Below are 19697 nucleotides of genomic sequence, written 5' to 3' on the forward strand. Positions count from 1 at the left end.
GCTGGTAAATGAGTTAAATTTTTGCGTAATTTAAAAATAATTTATTGACTTTTCCGGCACGGTAAGAAAAAAGTGAAGAAGCGAAGTGAAGTTGCTCAGTCATGTCCGACTCTTTGCGACCCTGTGGACTGTAGCCTACCAGGCTCCTCAATCCACGGAATTCTCCAAGCAAGAATACTGGAGTGGGTCGCCATTTCCTTCTCCAGGAGATCTTCCCAACCCAGGGATCGAACCTGGGTCTTCCGCATTACAGGCAGATGCTTTACCGTCTGAGCCACCAGGGAAGCCCAAGAAAAAAGCATTACACCAATATATGTTTAGGATTCTTATAAGACTTCTGAAATTGCTATGGTTATGGAAATAACTACACAGATGTTCTGTCTTTTTTTTCTTTTTTAACTTCTCATGAGTCACAAGAGACAAAATGTAGATTTTGACCAGTACCCAGTACGGATATGGGCTTGCCTGGTGGTTGAGATGGTAAAGTGTCTGCCTGCAATGCAGGAAACCTAGGTTCGATCACTGGGTCAGGAAGATCCTCTGGAGAAGGAATTGGCAACCCACTCCAGTACTTGCAGGAGCATGGTAGGTTACAGTCCATGGGGTCTCAAAGAGTTGGATACGACTGAGTGACTTCACTTTCTTTCTTTCAGTATGGATATAGTTGATGTAAGAATTAAATGCCATTCAAAAATATGGTTGAGGTAATACGAGGCAGGTGAAAAAAATATGACTTGAAAGAATCTAATTTGGGCTTCAACTTTGACCTTAGTTTGGAAGAGCAAAAAGCTAGTTGCCTGCATCAGTTATTTTTGGGATTTTGGAACTTTTGCGTGATCAATGGTCATGTGATTGTGCAGATCCACATCATATAAATATGTGAAACACAAGCATAAGTTTATTATAAGTAACTGAATTCAGTTCCAAAGATATATAAGCATTTAGAAGTAACTTAAGAGTGAAAAGTGACCTTATTTGCTTTTATATGTTGAAATTCAGTCAACCAATTGAAATATAAACATTGAATATTCCAAGAGGGCCGCAAAAACTGATGGTAATAAACTGTCGATTTTATGTACAAAAGTAAGATATTTCTATTGGTTAAATAAATAGGCAAACTTGTTTTTGTTCAGTTACTAACATGTCCGGTTCTTTGTGACTCCATGGACTGTAGCACACAAGGCTCCTCTGTCCTCCATTATCTCCTGGGATTTGCTCAAATTCATGTCCATTGAGTCAGTGACACTATCTAACCATCTCGTCCTCTACCATTCCCTTCTGTTTTTTCTTTCAGTCTTTCCCAGCATCAGGGTCTTTTCCAATGAGTCAGCTCTTCACATCAGGTGGCCAAAGTATCGGAGGTTCAGTTTCAGCATCAGTCCTTCCAATGAATATTAAGGACTGATTTCCTTTAAGATTGAGTGGTTTGATCTCCCTGCAGTCCAAGAGACTCTCAAGAGTCTTCTCCAGCACCACAATTCAAAAGCATCAATTCTTTGGCATTCAGCCTTCTTTATGGTCCAGCTTTCACATCCGTAAATGACTGCTGGAAAAACCATAGCTTTGACTAGACAGACCTTTATGGGCAAAGTGATGTCTCTGCTTTAAATACGCTGTCTAGGTTTATCATAACTTTTCTTCCAAGGAGCAAGTGTCTTTTAATTTTGTGGCTGCAGTCACTATCTGCAGTGATTTGGGAGTACAAGAAAATAAAGTCTCTCAGTGTTTCCATTGTTTCTCCATCTGTTTGCCATGAAGTGATGGGACAGGATGCCATGACTTTGTTTTGTGAATGTTGAGTTTTAAGCCAGCTTTTTCACCCTCCTCTTTCATCTTCATCAAGAGGCTTTTTAGTTCCCCTTCACTTTCTGCCATAAGGGTGGTGTCATCTGCATATCTGAGGTTATTGATATTTTTCCCGGCAATCTTGATTCCAGTTTGTGCTTCATCCAGCCTGGCATTTTGTATGATGTACTCTGCATATAACTTAAACAAGCAGGGTGACAACATACAGCTTTGGTATACTCCTTTCCCAATTTGGAACCAGTCTGTTGTTCCTTGTTGGTTCTAACTGTTGCTTCATGATCTACATATAGGTTTCTCAGGAGGCAATAAGATGGTCTGGTATTCCCATGTCTTTAAGAGTTTTCCACAGTTTGTTGTGATCCATACAGTCAAAGGCTTTAGTGTAGCCAATGAAACAGAAGTATATGTTTTTCTGGAATTCTCTTGCTTTTTCTATGATCCAACAGATGTTGGCAGTTTGATCTCTAGTTCCTCTGCCTTTTCTAAATCCAGCTTGAACATCTGGAAGTTCTCAGTTCACATACTATTGAAGCCTGGCTTTGAGAATTTTGAGCATTACTTTGCTAGCATGTGAAATGAGTGCAGTTGTGCGGCATCGTTAATTGTGTTGACTATGAGGGCTACTCCATTTCCTTTAAAGGATTCTTCCCATAGTAGTGGATATAATATTGTCACCTGAATTAAATTCTCCCATTCCCATCCATTTTGGGCTTCCCAGGTGGCTTGGTGGGTAAAGAATCCACCTGCAGTGCAGGAGAGCAGGAGACGTGGTTTCGATCCCTGGGTTGGGAAGGTTCCCTGGAGGAAGGCATGGCAACCCACTCCAGTCGTCTTGCCTGGAGAATTCCATGGACAGAGGATCCTGGAGGGCTACAGTCCATGGGGTCATAGGAGTTGGACATTTTTGAAGCAACTGAGCACAGCACACGTTCCCATCCATTTTAGTTCACTGATTGCTAAGATGTTGATGTTCATTCTTGCCATCTCCTGCTTGACCGTGTCCAATTTACCTTGACTCATGGACCTAACGTTCCAGGTTCCTATGCAATATTGTTCTCTACAGCATTAGACTTTACTTTCACCCCCAGACACTTCCACAACTGAGTGTCACTTCTGCTTTGGCCCAGCCACTTCATTCTTCCGGAGCTATTCGTAATTGCCCTCCGCTCTTCCTCAGCATATTGGACACCTTCCGACCTGGGGGGCTCATATTCCTGTCTTATCTTTTTGCCTTCTCATACTTTTCAAGGGGGTCTTGAGGCAAGAATATGGAATGGGTTGCCATTTTCTGCTCCAGCGGATCACGTTTAGTCAGAACTCTTCACAATTAATAACCCCTTTGTCTTGGATGGCGCTGCACAGCATGGCCTATAGCTTCACTGAGTTATGCAAATCCCTTTACCATGACAAGGCTGTGATTCATTATGGGGAAATAGACAAATAGACTGGCATTAAAAACAAGAACTTCTTAAGAATTTGTTCTATTTGTGTACTATAGCAAGTATATTGTGTCAATTTTAGGCTGAGAAATGTTTATAAGAATATTAAAGGGTATGAATAGCATTAAAAGGTAGAATAGAATAAAAGAATAAAGATTTTGGAGAGTCAGTTATAATTTTGATATTTATAGTTGCTTGACCTGCTAGAATTATTTGTAAAATTAAACAAAATGACCTTTAAGAACTGTAATCGAGTCTTAGTTAATTCAATTTTAGCCAGAAATCTTTGGATAAAGTTTTCTATTTGAGAGTTCTTCTCATCCTATGAAGATGAATTAAAAGCAAAATGTGCAGATTTTCACCTTAAAATTTTCCAAAAGGATGTCAGAAGAATATATGAAAATTTTCATGATAAATTTTCTTTGATCCTGACATAAAAAAGAATATGAGGTATTTTTTTAAAAAAGAAAATGTTGGGGAGAGAAGAGAAATATTTTGCTTCATTAATCAAACTTTGAAATAATCTACTTCACAAGAATGTTTTACTAGGAGGGAGATTCAAGAGGAAGGGGACGGATATATACCGATGGCTGATTCATGTTAATATATGGCAGAAACCAGCACAACATTGTAAAGCAATTATCCTCCAATTGAAAAATAAGGAAATTTAAAAAGGAATGTTTTGCAAAGGCAGAATCTTTGTTTTCAAAAGACAGTTGAAAACAGAGGCTAAAATTGAAACAAAAAGCTTGTCAAAAGTATTTTTAGAGGTTCCCAAACATTTTCAGAAGTTGAAGAGTTTTGAAATTTGTCCAGGCTATGAATTCTAGATGCAAAGATCCTTCTAGAAAATACGGATTACTGATGATCCTAAATGTGCTGGTTTTGTGTACAATGCACCTGCTATTTGGATATGCAGAGACAACCAGGTATCTTTTTTTGAAACATTTTGTAACCACACAATTCTAGTATGCCTCTTATTTTGTTTGTCAAGAGATTTCTGGGTCTCATGCAGATAACAACTTAGTGAATCTGAAGGAAAGAAAAAACATGTATGGAATGGAAAATCACTAGAATGTTCTGTAATTGTCACTGATAATGGAAAACACATGGTGAACCTGTGAGTGATTTAGGGATCACAAGCATGCAGTGTTTTGTTCACACCTTCAGCTGTGTTTTCAGAAAGTACCTATGACACTGCATAATGTAGCAGATTGCTGGTCATAAGCACAAAGGTAGACGGCCACTTGTGTTATTCAGTGTTTAGCCCAAGATAAAATGTGTGACATATATGGGATAGTGAAACTGCTTTGATACACATTTCTCCAAAATGCTTAGACAAATGGAATAGCATCCTTGATGTGTTAGAAAGGCTGCTTGACCAAAAGAAAGTGAACTAATACACCTTACAGTTAACAGTGCTATCACAGGAAAACTTGGTAACAATCAATAGTTGCTTGTGGAAAAATAACTGATATACTGGACCCGTTGAAGAAGTCATCTTGAAAGTACAAGTATTTCTGACTAGGTACAGCTGTAGAGATCCTGCTGTCCTTTCTCTCCATAGGTGTGCCTATGATGACAGCTGAGGTGCAGGTGGAATCTGAGATAGTTTTTTAAAAAATGTTTAGTGACATTTGGATTACTTATGGCACCTTATTAGATTCAAGACTTAAGAACAACCCTTTCTCAAGTGCTTGTATGAAACAAGCATGGGAAAATATTAGATATTTAAAATGAAAGTGAAGAAAATAATTGTCATCTCTTGTCTTCACTTGGGTTTCCCACAAGGCAGAGCCTAGGATCAAGATTTATGTGCCAAAACTTCATCAGTGTGTGTGATTGCAGGCAGCAGAGGTGAGGGATGGGGTAGTAGGCAGGGAAATAGTAAGTGCATTGTGGCCACTACCACATGAGCTGGATGCTATGAGATGCTTCTCAAGATTGTCCATCTCAAGGGGTGGAGGCAGACACATTTCTCTGTCAGCTTCTGTTTTCCATTGGACATCAAGTTGCCTGCACTCCCAGCCTTCATGTACACGGTGCTGAGTGTCAGTGGAGGAGTCCTGGGGTAGATGAGGAGAGGCATTGTACCAGCCCAGACCAGGCACCATCAGGCTACACCTGTTCAAAGCTGACTGGAGCCCCAGCAGAAAAGGCTGAGAGGAGTGGAAGTGACTCCCAAGAGGCGTCCAAATAGTCAGCTTTTAAGAACACTCTTCAGAAGGCATCCTCTTGAAGCTGTGCATTAATAGTGAGATTGCATTAGCAACCAGTGATGGTATCTTTAATTCCAGGAGTTAAAGAGAAGACAAACTGTTACTTTAGTTGATTACCATTAGAGATAAGGAAAGGAAAGCTTAGAAAGTCCACAGCAACATCACTGTGAGCACTTTCCCACACTGGCATGGTAAGCCCAAGACCTTGGTCCTCAGCCACCTTCAGCAGTGACCACAGGAGCTGCTGAATGTTGACAGTGCAGAGACGTGATTATCTCTGCACCATGATGTCAGACTTTAAAGATGAGAACACTCACCTGTAATGATACAGTTGAAATTATAATTATAATTTAAAGTAAGGTTTCAGATTGTATGTAAATCCCAGCAGTTTTTCCTCTGAAAGTGACCATCCATTTGGCCTTAGCTGTGGCCAGGTATTTTAGCTAACATTGGACCATTCAGCGTTCACCCAAAATGTGTAATTAATTAGCCTCTAATTTACTATATAGTTCTGATAATCTAAATATGTTTTGGTTACTGTTTTGGACAGTGTTTTGTTAGTTGTTTGGGTTACTATTAATAAAAAAACCAGCACACAGTCAAGTTTGAGCTTAGGTTTTCCAGTTGTCAGAGCCTTAGAGCATATGGAGTAAGGGATTCTGCTTATGGCTTAATCTTACTTTCCCATTCTTATTTTCCTTTTGCACTTATTTTCGCATATATTGACATCAAAATTTTAAAATTTGTTTTTATGAAAGTTGTAATAGGGCATAGTTAAAAAAATTAGATGCTGGCCACAGAGGACAGAAAATAAAAGCAATTACAAATAGCATCTTCTGCTCCACTTCTCCCCACCTTTGCCCCACTCCTCCCAGGCAACCATTTTCATCTCTGTTGGTCAGTTCTCCTGCTGCTTACCTACAGTTGTTAAGTAATATGCTTCAGTTGCTGCCTTACAGTCTAACACCTTTCAGCCTTACTTACTGATTTCCTGTTCTTGTAGGGGAGGACTAGCTCGCTCACACTTCCTTCCCCTTTCTACATCTTCTCAATATGGTAATTGTCTGGTTTCTGGTTAAATCCGCTAGTTAGTGTTCATGCCATGAAAACTGCATAAATAGTATTCACTGTGGAGCAATGTATTGTGTTCCTGCAGTTGATTGGCTTCCTCCCATCTACTTTGTTTTATATCCGCCTTACCGGTTTTCCAAAATTCTTCAGTTTGACCTGTCAGTTATTGCCCAATAGTAATTTTTCAGAATGTCCAGACCCCACATTTTCTATGTTTTGTCTTCAGGACCAGTCTGGACTGTCTCTGAGGGTGAGTTCCCTTTGTCGCTCTCCTATGCTAAACTGTTTTTAGGATCCTGAGACCCCCTCTTTCTTGCTTAGTCCTCATTTTGCTGAAGCATATCTTTTGTCTCTTCCTGAGAACAGGTAAATTGGAGGTAAATTTCAAAGTCCTTACATTCCTAAAAGTACCTGTATGCTACCTTCATACTTGATCAAAACTCTGCCTCTGTATAGATTTCCAGATTGAATGTAGTGGTTTCTCAGAATGGTGCAACTGCTGCCCCGCTGTCTTTTATCAGTCAGTGTTGTGTCTTTGCTTGGTCCATTTCTGTTCTTTTCTGTTACCCATTTTTCCTCCTTATAGCTCCCAGTATACTTACTTATTTCTTCTTATAGCTCTCAATAAACTTATTTATAGTTCATAAGGAAGTGCTGTGGAGAGTATCTCTACATAAGAGAACTGTTACGAGGATTAAATGAGTTAATTTATAAAACCCTTCGACCAGGTCCTGGGAAAATAGTAAAAATTGTTATTATGATCTATTTCCTATTAGTTTTTCTATTCAACTTTATCTTTCAACTTTGACTTCCCTGGTGGCTCAGACGGTATAGCGTCTGCCTACAATGCGGGAGACCTGGGTTCAATCCCTGGGTCAGGAAGATCTGCTGGAGAAGGAAATGGCAACCCACTCCAGTATTCTTGCCTGGAGAATTCCATGGACAGAGGAGACTGGTAGGCTATAGTCCATAGGGTCACAAGGAGTCAGACATGACTGAAGGACTTCACTTTCTACACTTAATCTTTCATACCTTCCGTTAACTTTTCTTTAAAATTTATATTTTTAATTTCCTCTTCTCTGAATGTTCTCGCTCTCTTTCCCTTTTCTCCTTGCTTCCAGAAGCCATACTTTTTATCTCTCTGAGAATTCAGAATGTATATTACATGTGTGGTGGGGTTTTTTGTTTGTTTAGTTTTCGTTTTTTTCATTTTTTTCCATGTCCCCATGTTTCCCTTGCCTCTGAGTTCCTTTTCTCCGGGGTTTTCATTCCAGATGCTTTCTCCCGAGTAGGCTATTGTCCTCAATGTCTTGCAGTCCTTGGTATTCCATTTATAGTTACAAGTGAGACCAAAGCTGGTGGGGAGCATTGAGTGGGCAGAGCTTGTCCACGGGTGGTGTTATCATAGGTGTTAGATAGTGAGCTCATCCTTCTGTTGAGGGACCCCTGAACTGTGGCACAACCTGTGGGTATCTATCTCTGGGATCATTTGTTTTTGCAGAGGAGAATCTTCTCATCTCCTGCTCTTCCTGGCTGGAGAGTTTTTGAAAGTTGGTGTTTTTGAAGTGGGGCTAGCAGTGTCGGTATTTGGCATGAGATGGTGTGCTCTAATCTCTTTGGTTTGAGTCCAGCACTCACCCCTGCCCTCCACTGTGTGCCTCTGAGTGTGGAGATCCTTGAGTTTATTTACTCTGGAGACACATGAGGGTCTCCTGTGGGGATGAGTAGGATAATCACCTGGTCTGTGCAGGGTGAAGAAGGGTGTGGGGACTCCTTTTGCAGATTTTTAACTTACTGCCCTGTTTTCAGCCTTGAGATTCAGTTCTAGCTTCCACAGTACTTGTACCCCTGAGTCTCAAGAATGGCTGAAGTTCTAAAGGGCTCAACTAGCTGCTTCTCATTGTTCTTAGTAAATTCTCCAATAGGCCTTCCCACCATTCTACAGGTCCAATTGATTCTAAATAAATGTGAGTTCATACTAGAACCAAGACCAAGAGGCCACATTGGGCATCAGCCTAAACCCCTCCACCTTATGCTGTGAAATAAACTCTTTGCCTATGGTTAGGGTACTGTGATGATGTATAAGGCCTTCAGGAGGTATAAGGGTAGACAGAGTTAGCAGAGGCATGAGTAAGGGAAACAGTCCAGTTACAGAATATTTAGCCCACTAAAGACAAATCCTGTCCCCCTCCATAATGCAGCTGGAAGCTGGCTGGTTTGCTCTGAGCATGGTGCCATATTGGAGTTTAGGTTGATTTTTTCCTGAAGGAAAATTGGCACACAGTCATGGTAGGAACCAAGGTAGCCTCAACAAGTAGAAGTCCATGTTTTTAAGTACCATTGTTTACTTTGTTCATGAGCCCCATGATAAATATGTTACAGGAGGGCAACCAGCACACCATATTATCAGAACCTCTTTTCCATTTGTTGAGCATTTATATGAGATACGAATGTTTTTAGGTGTTCCCATTGTCCGAATTCCTGACTCTAAAATAATAAATGAGTGTTGTTGTTCCAAGCCTTTGTGTTTTGGGGTAATTTATTTTACAGCCCTAGATAACTAACACAATGCAACAACTTGTCCTTCAGAAATATTTGCCAACCCCTATTCTAGATGAATATCTGCATGGTAATTACCAGGACTGTAATGGTTTGCTTCAGCAGTGGAACCAAATTTAAAAGAATGTATACAATTAAAGGCACTATCTGATTTAGTTGTAATATTTTACTGTTCTTCTCTAAGACCCATCAGTTTTTTATGTCGGCCAACTGGAGAATTGTAAGGAGGTACTATTATAGGAATCAGTATGCCTGCATCTTTGTTCTCTGTGATGGGACACTGATTTCTGCTCTTTTCTTCATAGGATAGTGTTCTGGTCTTGATTGGGAGAACAGGAGGCCTGCAATTACTCCCACTTGGACCTTCCTCTCATAGTAACCATTCTCTACTGTCTGAAAGCCAGTATGGGAATCCCACCTTTTGTGTATATCTCTTCCTACACAGCACTTGAGGTCTGGGGAAAAAAATCACAAGGTAGGCTCAGGGCCCTATCCAGTCCACAGTGATACAAAATTCATCAAAACTCTATCATCTGATTCTCATGAGCACTACTCTGAGGCTGACCTCAGTGATTCCTTGGGTCTTTTGGAATTATTGTACTCTACTATTGGCATCTACTAAAAAGTATATTTCTTTTCCTGGTAGTGGTAGAGTTAGTCGCTCAGTTGTGTCTGACTTGTTTGTGACCCTGTGAACTGTAGCCCACCAGGCTCTTCTGTCCATGGGATTCTTCAGGCAAGAATACTGGAATGGATTGCCATTCCCTTCTCCAGACGATCTTCCCAACCCAGAGATCAAATCCAGGTCTCCTGCATTTCAGGTAGATTCTTTACCATTTGAGCTACAAGGAAGACCTTGTTTGACTGTTTCTTTTCTTTTCCTAGTGCCTGTTATTCCAGAAAATTGGCTGAGGGTCCACTTGAGAAAGGTGAGGGTGAAGGTTTTCACAAGTGGCAATTTTTTAAAGCTTTTTCTCAATGAAGTGTAGTTTTCTCAACGAAGTCTAGTTTTCTTATCAATCAAGTGCCCCTGTTTATGTAAAATTACTCGCTTCTGAGAATTTGGACAGAGGATACATTCTCAGCTAAAGTAATCAGGACAGATCTGACTTTTGTCAGACTTGAAATTTTCTTGAGTAAGAGTTTTCTGGGTGTGTCAGATCCCTCCTTGGGCCCATATCACCATCCTTTGCCTATTGACTTCCATAATGGCCACACCTACATTGTCTCTTTGGATGGTAAAACATCCACACTTAATATACTCCTTAACTTACTGAGATCAAGAATTGTATTACTATTTTAATTATAGCCCATCCTACCACCATTGCAGATGACCTTCTGTCTCCAATTGTGTCTTCAAGACAAAAGAGAGAATGGTCTTCCCTGCAGTAGAGAGAGTGGGAGTGAGGTCGACAAGTCAGAATGCACGTGATAGAGGTGATATAATGAATAGTCTTCCTCTGGGTTCTTCCAGGGGATCCCTGGCCTAGCGTGACACTCACCTAGCATGGATGAGCATTTGGTCTAAGTCTGTATTTGCCCAGTCAACAAACTCACAGAACCTCAGCCATTGAGTTTAGTATTTCTGATGAGTGCACATATAAATAAATTCAGTCCAATTAAAATTCTCTTCTGCTCACTTTTACTAAGTATTCTCAAAATCCAAATTCAGCGTTTTGATAATATGTATTGAAATTTTTCTGTAATTCCTTATGGAATTTTCTTCCCTACTCTGATTTCTGCATTTTATCTTTTGGGTTGTGTTGAATTCAAATTCTGTTTATTAGGTGAGCAACCTTAAAGTTTGGACATGGAGTGAACTGTTAACTTTGTCATGCTAAGGAAAAGTGGCTTTCTTTGGAAAGAAAGGTGTAGATGAGAGTGTGCCAGAGGGCAGTGAGGGTCAGGGCTTCCCAGGACCTCTGCATCTGTCCAGGTAGTCCCATTCTTACCTGTCTCAATTACTGCCTTAACACTCATTCATGCTTTTTGGCAAATGTGTGAGTTCAGTTTACATTAAAGAAAGTGAAAGCGAAGTCGCTCAGTCATGTCCGACTCTTTGCGACCCCATGGACTATAGCCTACCAGGCTCCTCCCTCCATGGGATTCTCCAGGCAAGAGTACTGGAGTGGGGTGCCATTGCCTTCTCCAGAGGATCTTCCTGACCCAGGGATGGAACCCGGGTCTCCTGCATTCCAGGCAGATGCTTTAACCTCTGAGCCACCAGGGAAGCCCAGTTTACATTAAGACACCTGCCAGTTCTGGCTCTGAGTTGGTTTCCAATAGCCCAACGTGGTCACAGAAACGCTGTTTCTCTCTAACTTGAAGGTGAAAACTTTGGTATTTGAGTGTTTTTTTTTATTGCCCTGAGTTTCTCAGTGCCTTCAGAAGCAGCCATTCTACCCTCTGGTTCTGGCATCCCTCATCCTTCTAGGAGGTTGCATAGTAGCACCTTCCTGCCACCTGCCCCATCCCTGGCCAAGCTCTGTCTTCAGTGGGCCCACAGTGCAAGGTGGTAGCCTGACTAACTGTTCACTGCTCTAGCCCATGGGCTGCCATTTTCTCGTTCTGGAATATGGATGTGAGTCTCGTCTCTCTGAAAGTCTTTGATGCCTGCAGCCTGCTTTCTAGCACTCATTTTTACATCACTTTGTCTTGATTTATAAATGACCCAACTTGAGTCAAGAATGACTGTATGCCTGTGGTTTGGACAGTTCACGGAAGGTGAAAAGGTGAGAAGGACCTCAGAGGAGATCACGCAGCCCCATTCTAGGCCACAGCCATAGGAGCAGTCACTGCCACCCATCTCTTTGTGTCTTCGTTTGAGTTTTCGATTCTGATTGGCCTAGCTTAGGTCAGGCTAGAATCTATCACTCTTGGATCAGACAAATTAAGGAGAACCTAGGAGGAGCCTGGTGATGATCACTGTAGGAGCCATTATGAACCAAGCAACCCCCACCCCAGTTTGAATCTGTAGCAGTGTCACTCCGGTTGCCAGTAGGGTACATCCAGACCCTTAGCATCAGCGTGTCCTTGCTTCCTCACTTGTTGATTACTCCCATCCACGTTGACTGTTAGTCTCTATTCCTTGAACATCTGTTGTTCATTCTCAACTTTGCCTTGCATACATAACCCTTTCCTACAGCTTTCCTCAGAGGTGTAGTGTCCTGTACTTAGGGCCCAGCTTCACCCCTCCTCTTTCAGGAAGTCTTCCCTGAACACTGAACATGCATTTTCCATACTTTTTCTTTTGTTGTCAGCTTGTTTTCATATGCCATATATTGTCTTCTCATTGTCACTCAGGGTCCCAGCAAGAGACGACACACTCAAATTGGGCAGTTTGAGAGGAGTTTAATCAAGGGACCATTTACAAAGGTTAGTAGGGTCGGGGGGAGAATGCAGTCCCCTGAGATGAGTAACTTTGTTACCAGCTGTAGGTCAAATTGCCAACATCTGTTGAATCATAGAAAAAACAAGAGAATTCCAGAAAAACATCTACTTCTGCTTCATTGACTAAGCTAAAGCCTTTGACTGTGTGGATCACAACAAATGGTAGAAAATTCTTAAAGAGATGGGAAGCCTACCTGCCTCTTGAGAAGCCTGTATGCAGGTCAAGAAACAACAGTTCGAACTGGATGTGGAACCACGGACTGGTTCAAAATTGGGAAAGGAGTACACCATGGTTGTATATTGTCACCCTGTTTATTTAACTAATATGCAGAGTACATCATGTGAAATGCTGAGCTGGATGAAACACAAGCTGAAATCAAGATTGCCGGAAAAATATCAATAATCTCAGACATGCAGATGACACAACCCTTATGGCAGAAAGTGAAGAGGAAGTAGAGTCTCTTGATGAAGATGAAAGAGGAGAGTGAAAGAGCTGGCTTAAAATTCAACATTCAAAAAACTAAGATCATGATATCCGGTCCCATCACTTCATGGCAAATAGATGGGGAAACAGTGGAAACAGTGGCTGACTTTATTTTTCTGGGCTCCAAAATCACTTCAGATGGTGACTATAGCCATTAAATTAAAAGATGGTTTCTCCTTGGAACAAAAGTTTTAATAAACCTAGACAGTGTATTTAAAAACAGAGACATCACTTTGCCGACAAAGTTCCATCTAGTCAAAGCTATGGTTTCTTCAGTAGTCATATATGGATGTGAGAGTTGGACCATAGAGAAGGCTGAACGCAGAAGAATGGATGCTTTTGAACTGTGGTGTTGGAGAAGACTCTTGAGAGTCCCTTGGACTGCAAGGAGATCCAACCAGTCCATCCTAAAGGAAATCAGTCCTGGGTGTTCATTGGAAGGACTGACGTTGAAGCTGAAACTCCAATACTTTGGCCACCTTATGCAAAGAGCTGACTCATTTGAAAAGACCCTGATGCTGGGAAAGATTGAGGGCAGGAGGAGAAGGGGACGACAGATGATGAGATGGTTGGATGGTATCATTGACTCAATGGACATGAGTTTGATCAAGCTCCAGGAGGTGGTGAAAGACGGGGAAGCCTGGTGTGCTGCAGTACATGGGGTTGCAAAGAGTTGGGCACAACTGAGCTACTGAATAGCAACAACAGGTAAAAAGGGGTGAGGGGTGGGAGGAATCAGGAAGATCCAGAACTAAGAAATGGATCGGCTGTGCCACCAGCCCCCAGTGCTGCTGCAGGGAGAGGGTTGGGGGAATAAATACTCTGATCTCACTCTTCTCCCTTCTTCCAGACTCCTGACAGTGTTCCCTATAGACCTAGTCCAGAGAACAAGGGAGAAAACTGATTTGGTCCATTCAAGGCAGCTTTTCAGGCACAGAGCAGGGTGGAGAGTGGATCTGGATGGGACAACAGAATATCCACACACTCCCTAACTTGATAAATTCTCATCTGCTTGAGACAAGCTACTATGTTTTTGTTTTGTTTTAACCATCCCCTTTACCTCCTTGCCTCCTTGAAATTAAAAGACGCTTACTCCTTGGAAGAAAAGTTATGACCAACCTAGATAGCATATTAAAAAGCAGAGATATTACTTTGCCAACAAAGTTCTGTTTAGTCAAGGCTATGGTTTTTCCAGTGGTCATGTATGGATGTGAGAGTTTGACTGTGAAGAAAGCTGAGCACTGAAGAATTGATGCTTTTGATCTGTGGTGTTGGAGAAGACTCTTGAGAGTCCCTTGGACTGCAAGGAGATCCAACCAGTCCATCCTAAAGGAAATCAGTCCTGGGTGTTCATTGGAAGGACTGATGTTGAAGCTAAAACTCCAATACTTTGGCCACCTCATGCAAAGAGTTGACTCATTTGAAAAGACCCTGATGCTGGGAAAGGTTGAGGGCAGGAGGAGAAGGGGATGACAGAGGATGAGATGGCTGGATGGCATCACAGACTCAATGGACATGGGTTTGGGTGGACTCCAGGAGTTGGTGATGGACAGGGAGGCCTGGCGTGCTGCGGTTCATGGGGTCGCAAAGAGTCAGACACGACTGAGCGACTGAACTGAACTGAACTTACCTCCTTGCATAAAGACTAGGATGATTATAGATGTTCAGTGAAGTGACCAGCTGAGGTTTGACCAATGAACAGCATCTTTATTGAGCAATAGTAGGATGAGCAGAACATCTGTCCATCTGTCCCTTCTCACATGTCCTGGGTCAGAGGAGTTGCTGTTCTGATTTACAGATTTCAGAATATAGATTGGGCCATACTTACTAGCAGCTGGGGCTTTTGTATGTTAAAAGGTCCCATGCGTGCCCCAGCAAGTCTACTCTGTTTCCATCCTCCAAGAGGCTGTATGTGGAATCAGAGTGGGCCCCATGAAGGCAGATTCTGCCATCCTCCTACTCTCCTCTGGCAGCACATGTTTTCAGCCTACCCATTGCTTGCATGTGATCTCTGGCATTAGATCTGAGTTTTTAAAGAGGAGATAGTGTAATTTCTTGGAGAAGGCAATGGCACCCCATTCCAGTACTCTTGCCTGGAAAATCCCATGGATGGAGGAGCATGGTAGGCTGCAGTCCATGGGGTCGCTAAGAGTTGGATACGACTGAGCGACTTCACTTTCACTTTTCACTTTCATGAATTAGAGAAGGAAATGGCAACCCACTCCAGTGTTCTTGCCTGGAGAATCCCAGGGACGGGGGAGCCTGATGGGCTTCCGTCTATGGGGTCGCACAGAGTTGGACACGACTGAAGCGACTTAGCAGCAGCAGCAGCAGTGTAATTTCTTAGGACTTGAATGATAACCAGCTTTACCAAAGCCATACACTAGGAAACTGGGAATTAGCCCTGGTAATAACAAAGTGAAACTGTGTTTCTGTCTATCCTCTGTTTCTCCCTCTTGTGGCCACTGCATCACACAATTCCTTGGGATATAAATGACAACTCCTAGAGTTTTGCGACTTCAGTCAGACAGGATCAGATATAGGCATTCCTGAGTTTCTTGCTGTGACATCATCAAAACCTCACCTCCCACCTAGCATATGGACGTTTTTTTCTGCTTCACTGTTTTCTTGAGTGACTGCATGGGGCTAGCAGCAGCTCTGGCGTTGACGAAGGCCCCCTAGTGCTCACATTTCCCACTGCGACTAAGTGAAGCGGGCGTTAGCAAGTAAGGGGCAACCTGAGACCAGGGGTCAATTTCCCGGGACCCAAACTAAGCCACAAAGAATCTTGTCCTGTTTGCAAACTGAGAGGCTTTCCTCAATTCAGAAAGTCTAGATTACAAGAGGTAACCAGTCTTCTTTTTTATTTATTATTTTTTAAATTTATTTTTAAATTCGAAGATAATTGCCTTATAACATTGTGTTGTTTCTGCCCTACAACAATGTGAATGAATCACAACTATATATACACATTCCCTCCTTCTTGAGCCTCCCCCAGCCATCCTACCCTCTAGGTCATCACAGAGTTCATTGGGCAGTGGCCAGGGGATTAGCTCCTGCTTAGCCACGAGGCAAAATGTAGGTGTATAGAACTGTAAAGGCATTATTAAGTATTTCTCTACCTTAGCCTATATTAACATGTATTTATATCTCTCTATATGTATTAAGCATCATTGCTTTTTTCTCTCTCTGCCTTATTTCTTAGCCAGGATCTGGGGGCTCTAACATCCATTTAAGTCCTGCAGAACAGTCCTACAAATTCATGGAAGCCCTCTGTGGACCTCAAGAGCTGAAATTTGGGGTCCTTGAATTTACTGCCAGTATGTTGAACCAATAGGGCTTATGAGAATCTACTTTCATGTCTCACATCCCTTTAAACTGAATTAGAGGCTGAAGTTCTTCCAGCCCCAGTGAAAAGTTGCGCCTTCCCATGACTTCTGTCATCAAGCTTAGGTGCAAAAAATCCCATAATCATTTGAACTCACTAAAAGGAGAGGGCTCCAATTCAGAAATTGAATGGTTGATCCCCATATGAATAGCAAAGGTCAACTTGCTTTGACTTTTAAACCTTCCTCCACCTCCCAGCTGGCGGAGGGATGAACCACGCACCGGGGCTGCCAGCCTACTTGTCTCTCTCCTTCCTTGGCATTCCTGCTCCTCCCCCTGCTTGCTAAACATGGTTTCTAGTCCCCCCACTGGTGGGCGCTGGGAGAGGAAGGCAAGTTCTCGATTGACTAACCCTATCATCAGGTGGTGACTTCACCCCCAGCTCCACCCGTGAGAGTGGCAGGTGTAAAGGTTGATTCTTTCTCTCATGGACTGCTTTTGTGGAGGCATTAAAGACGTCCCTGGGAATATTCGTCTTCAGCATAACAGGAGTATCCTGTTGTTTTGGCTGTCCACTGCACACATATTTTTCTCATCCTACAGACAAACTCCATCCAGGCAGTCTTCTTGGGCAAGATTAGAAATCCCCCAGCCAGCTCTTTCTCATTTGGTCTGTGGAAAACAATCCCACGTTCTTTGCCAAAATCAACTCTGAAAACATAGGTCTATCCCAAAGTAGTGGCAGTTTTTCTCTACTCCAGCCCCAGAGCAGATGGCTGGCCTGTCTCTGGTCTCCCCATTTCCTGAATGAGAGTCAGATCTTCTTTAACCTGAGTGACTTGTATCATTCTCTTTGTGTGGCTCCATTGGCATAGCTCTTAACAAGCTTGAGGTGAGAGATAGCACCCACCATGCCTTCCTTCCTCCCCATCCCTGAGAGAGAGGTGGTACCAGCAGACCTCAGCAGAGAGTTTCTTTTTAAGCGTCTCCCTAATTTTAATCAACTCAATTTCTTTGTCCCGAGTAGAGGTGAAGTGTCTCAAGAGTTGTGAAATATGTTTTAACAATTCCTGTGTCCATTCTGCATATGGCCTGCTTTAGAATACCGCATCTGTGGGGTCTGGCTGCCCCAGCTGAAACTTTCAGTGTGCTCTCTTGGTATAGACTGGTAGCATTTTTGCATTAGTGACCAGAATTTGACTACTATACAGTCTAACCCTATTTTGATTGTTTAGAACTGCATCCATGGTCAAGCTAGAACTAATCTGCGTATTTTGGCAGCTTGTCTACAAACCTCACGTGCTGAGTAACCCCCCTGCCCTGCCCCAAGTCTAGTCTCTCTTATTTTGGCTATGCATATCAGAGCCACAGATCCTGTGGGGCATGAATTATCCAGGTTCAGGAAACTTATTCTGTAGAGACAAGAAAGTAAACGGTTCAGGATTTGTGGACTGTGCGGCCTCTGTCACAGTCGCTCAGCTCTATTATGGCAGCACAACAGCAGCCACAGACAGCTCATAAGCAAACGAGCATGGCTGTGCTCCAGTGACACTCTACTCACAGAGCAGACAGTGAGCTGTGTTTGGCCCCTGGGTCACAGTTCACCAAATCCTGGATTGGATCAGTGAATTGAGAAGAGAAATGGCGGCCTTAACTAAACCCGGGGTTTATCTGGGCAGAAAGTGGCGAAAACCTCAGTGATTGAAAGCCCACAGACTGTGAAGGACATAAACCTGCTTTGTTCAGAAGGTGTGAAGATTAGAAATTTGGCTCTGGAATTTGAAGAAAACTTCAAAAAGTCAAGCTGGAAAAGGATCGTATTTTTTAAACCACCAGGATATGATTCTCAGCAAAAAAAGAGGAGCGTCAGGAAAGTCAGCACTGTGGTGTGTTCAAGGTCACCTGCCATGGTCAAGGTCACCCTAGTCTTCACCACAGTAGACTCTCTCTAGTGCACTTTTGTGTCGTCGTGGCTGCCAGCATATTGACCTACCTGGCTGGACGTTGCTCTTGATTCCCCTCTTTGGTATATGAAAAAGTCTTTCAAATATGTAGCAAACACTTTATCCCTCAAGCCTTAACTGAGTGTGCCCAGCTGGCTTCCAGCATCCATATCTGCATCTTGTTGCCTGGGAGCTTTTCCCAAAGCTGGAAGGGCTCTGAGCACCAGGCAGGCTGAAAGTCCTGGTAAATTAGTGCCAGTCAGCCAATGACCAATCGGAGTACGATGTTAATACCCCAACTTTCTTCCCCCTCACATGGGATAATGGAGGACTGTGAGTTACACTGTTTCCCAACAGTTTTCTAGTGGTTTTGAGCTCCAGTTACCCCTCAGTGGAAGGTACACTGTAATGTACCCTTGTTTGGCATCTTCCTCTCCTGTTGAACTTCCCCACTCCCTCCTGGAGTTTCCTTTCAAATAAACTCTTTGTTCTCCACTTCCTGCTCAGGAATTGCCTTGGGGGGAACCCAGCCTAATCAGAATAGCATTTTCTCTGTGTACTTTTCTTCAATGATTTCATTCTGTTTCTGCTGCAGGGGCTTTTGGGCACCTGTCACATTTCATTATAGTCACTTGAGTCTATTCCACGGAATGGTGAGTTTTCCAGAAATGAATCTTATTCATGTTTGCATCACTGGCATTTTCCCTAGCCTGTCACACAGTGTTCAAGATGTGATTGCTGACCACAGGAGGCTTGATGTACAGGCAGAGCAGAGATGAAGAGGCAAGTTTGAAGAGGCTAGTGCTGCACCACTAACCACATGAAGTAGCCACTAGCCGCATGTTGGCTATTTAATTAAAATGGAATGAAAATGAAAACTTCACTTCCTCAGTCTCACTAGCCACATTTCAGGTGCTCAGTAAGTGCATGTGATCAGTAGTGATTACATTGGACAACACAGATGTAGAACTTTTCTATCATTGCAGTTGGTTCCATTGGACAGCATGGGGATGGGGAGCAGGGTGGGAGCATGCTGAATCCATGATTTGGTTTTGTGCAGCTTTGTGTGGGCCACAGAACTGAAAGCTTTCAGGATCAAGGGAGTATAAACCAGCACCTATAGTCCTGCACTTGCGGTTATCTAAGGGCAGATTCTTCATAGTGCAAGAGAGAATCAGAGGTGTATAGTTTGTACATGATTGCTTCATTTACATTTTGGCTGAACCACAAAAAAGAGAAAAAGTAACTTCAGAGTTTCCTAGCCAAATTGAGATTCATGTTGTGCGGTTTAGTGTTCCACAGTTCATATCCTGTGCTGTCCATTTAGGGTTGGACTGAGGTAAGACCTTTTAGACAGGGTCACATGAAGGTAAGAAACCTCAAGGCCACTCACCAGCAGTTGAGGCTGGATTGCATGGCTAGCTAAGAGCATGTACATCATTTCTCCAAGCGTTTGACT

At 42.6% G+C, this 19697-nt stretch overlaps 1 non-coding gene across 1 annotated transcript; it reads right to left on the minus strand.

Moving 5' to 3' along the window:
* Positions 1–212: 212 nt before the first annotated feature.
* TRNAY-GUA (transfer RNA tyrosine (anticodon GUA)) lies at positions 213–284 on the minus strand. The gene has a single exon. It is a non-coding gene; the product is annotated as a tRNA-Tyr (tRNA).
* Between the last annotated feature and the right edge of the window lie 19413 nt (positions 285–19697).

This window comes from Bos javanicus, chromosome 22 (genome assembly GCF_032452875.1).
Source record: "Bos javanicus breed banteng chromosome 22, ARS-OSU_banteng_1.0, whole genome shotgun sequence".
Lineage (NCBI taxonomy): Eukaryota > Metazoa > Chordata > Mammalia > Artiodactyla > Bovidae > Bos > Bos javanicus.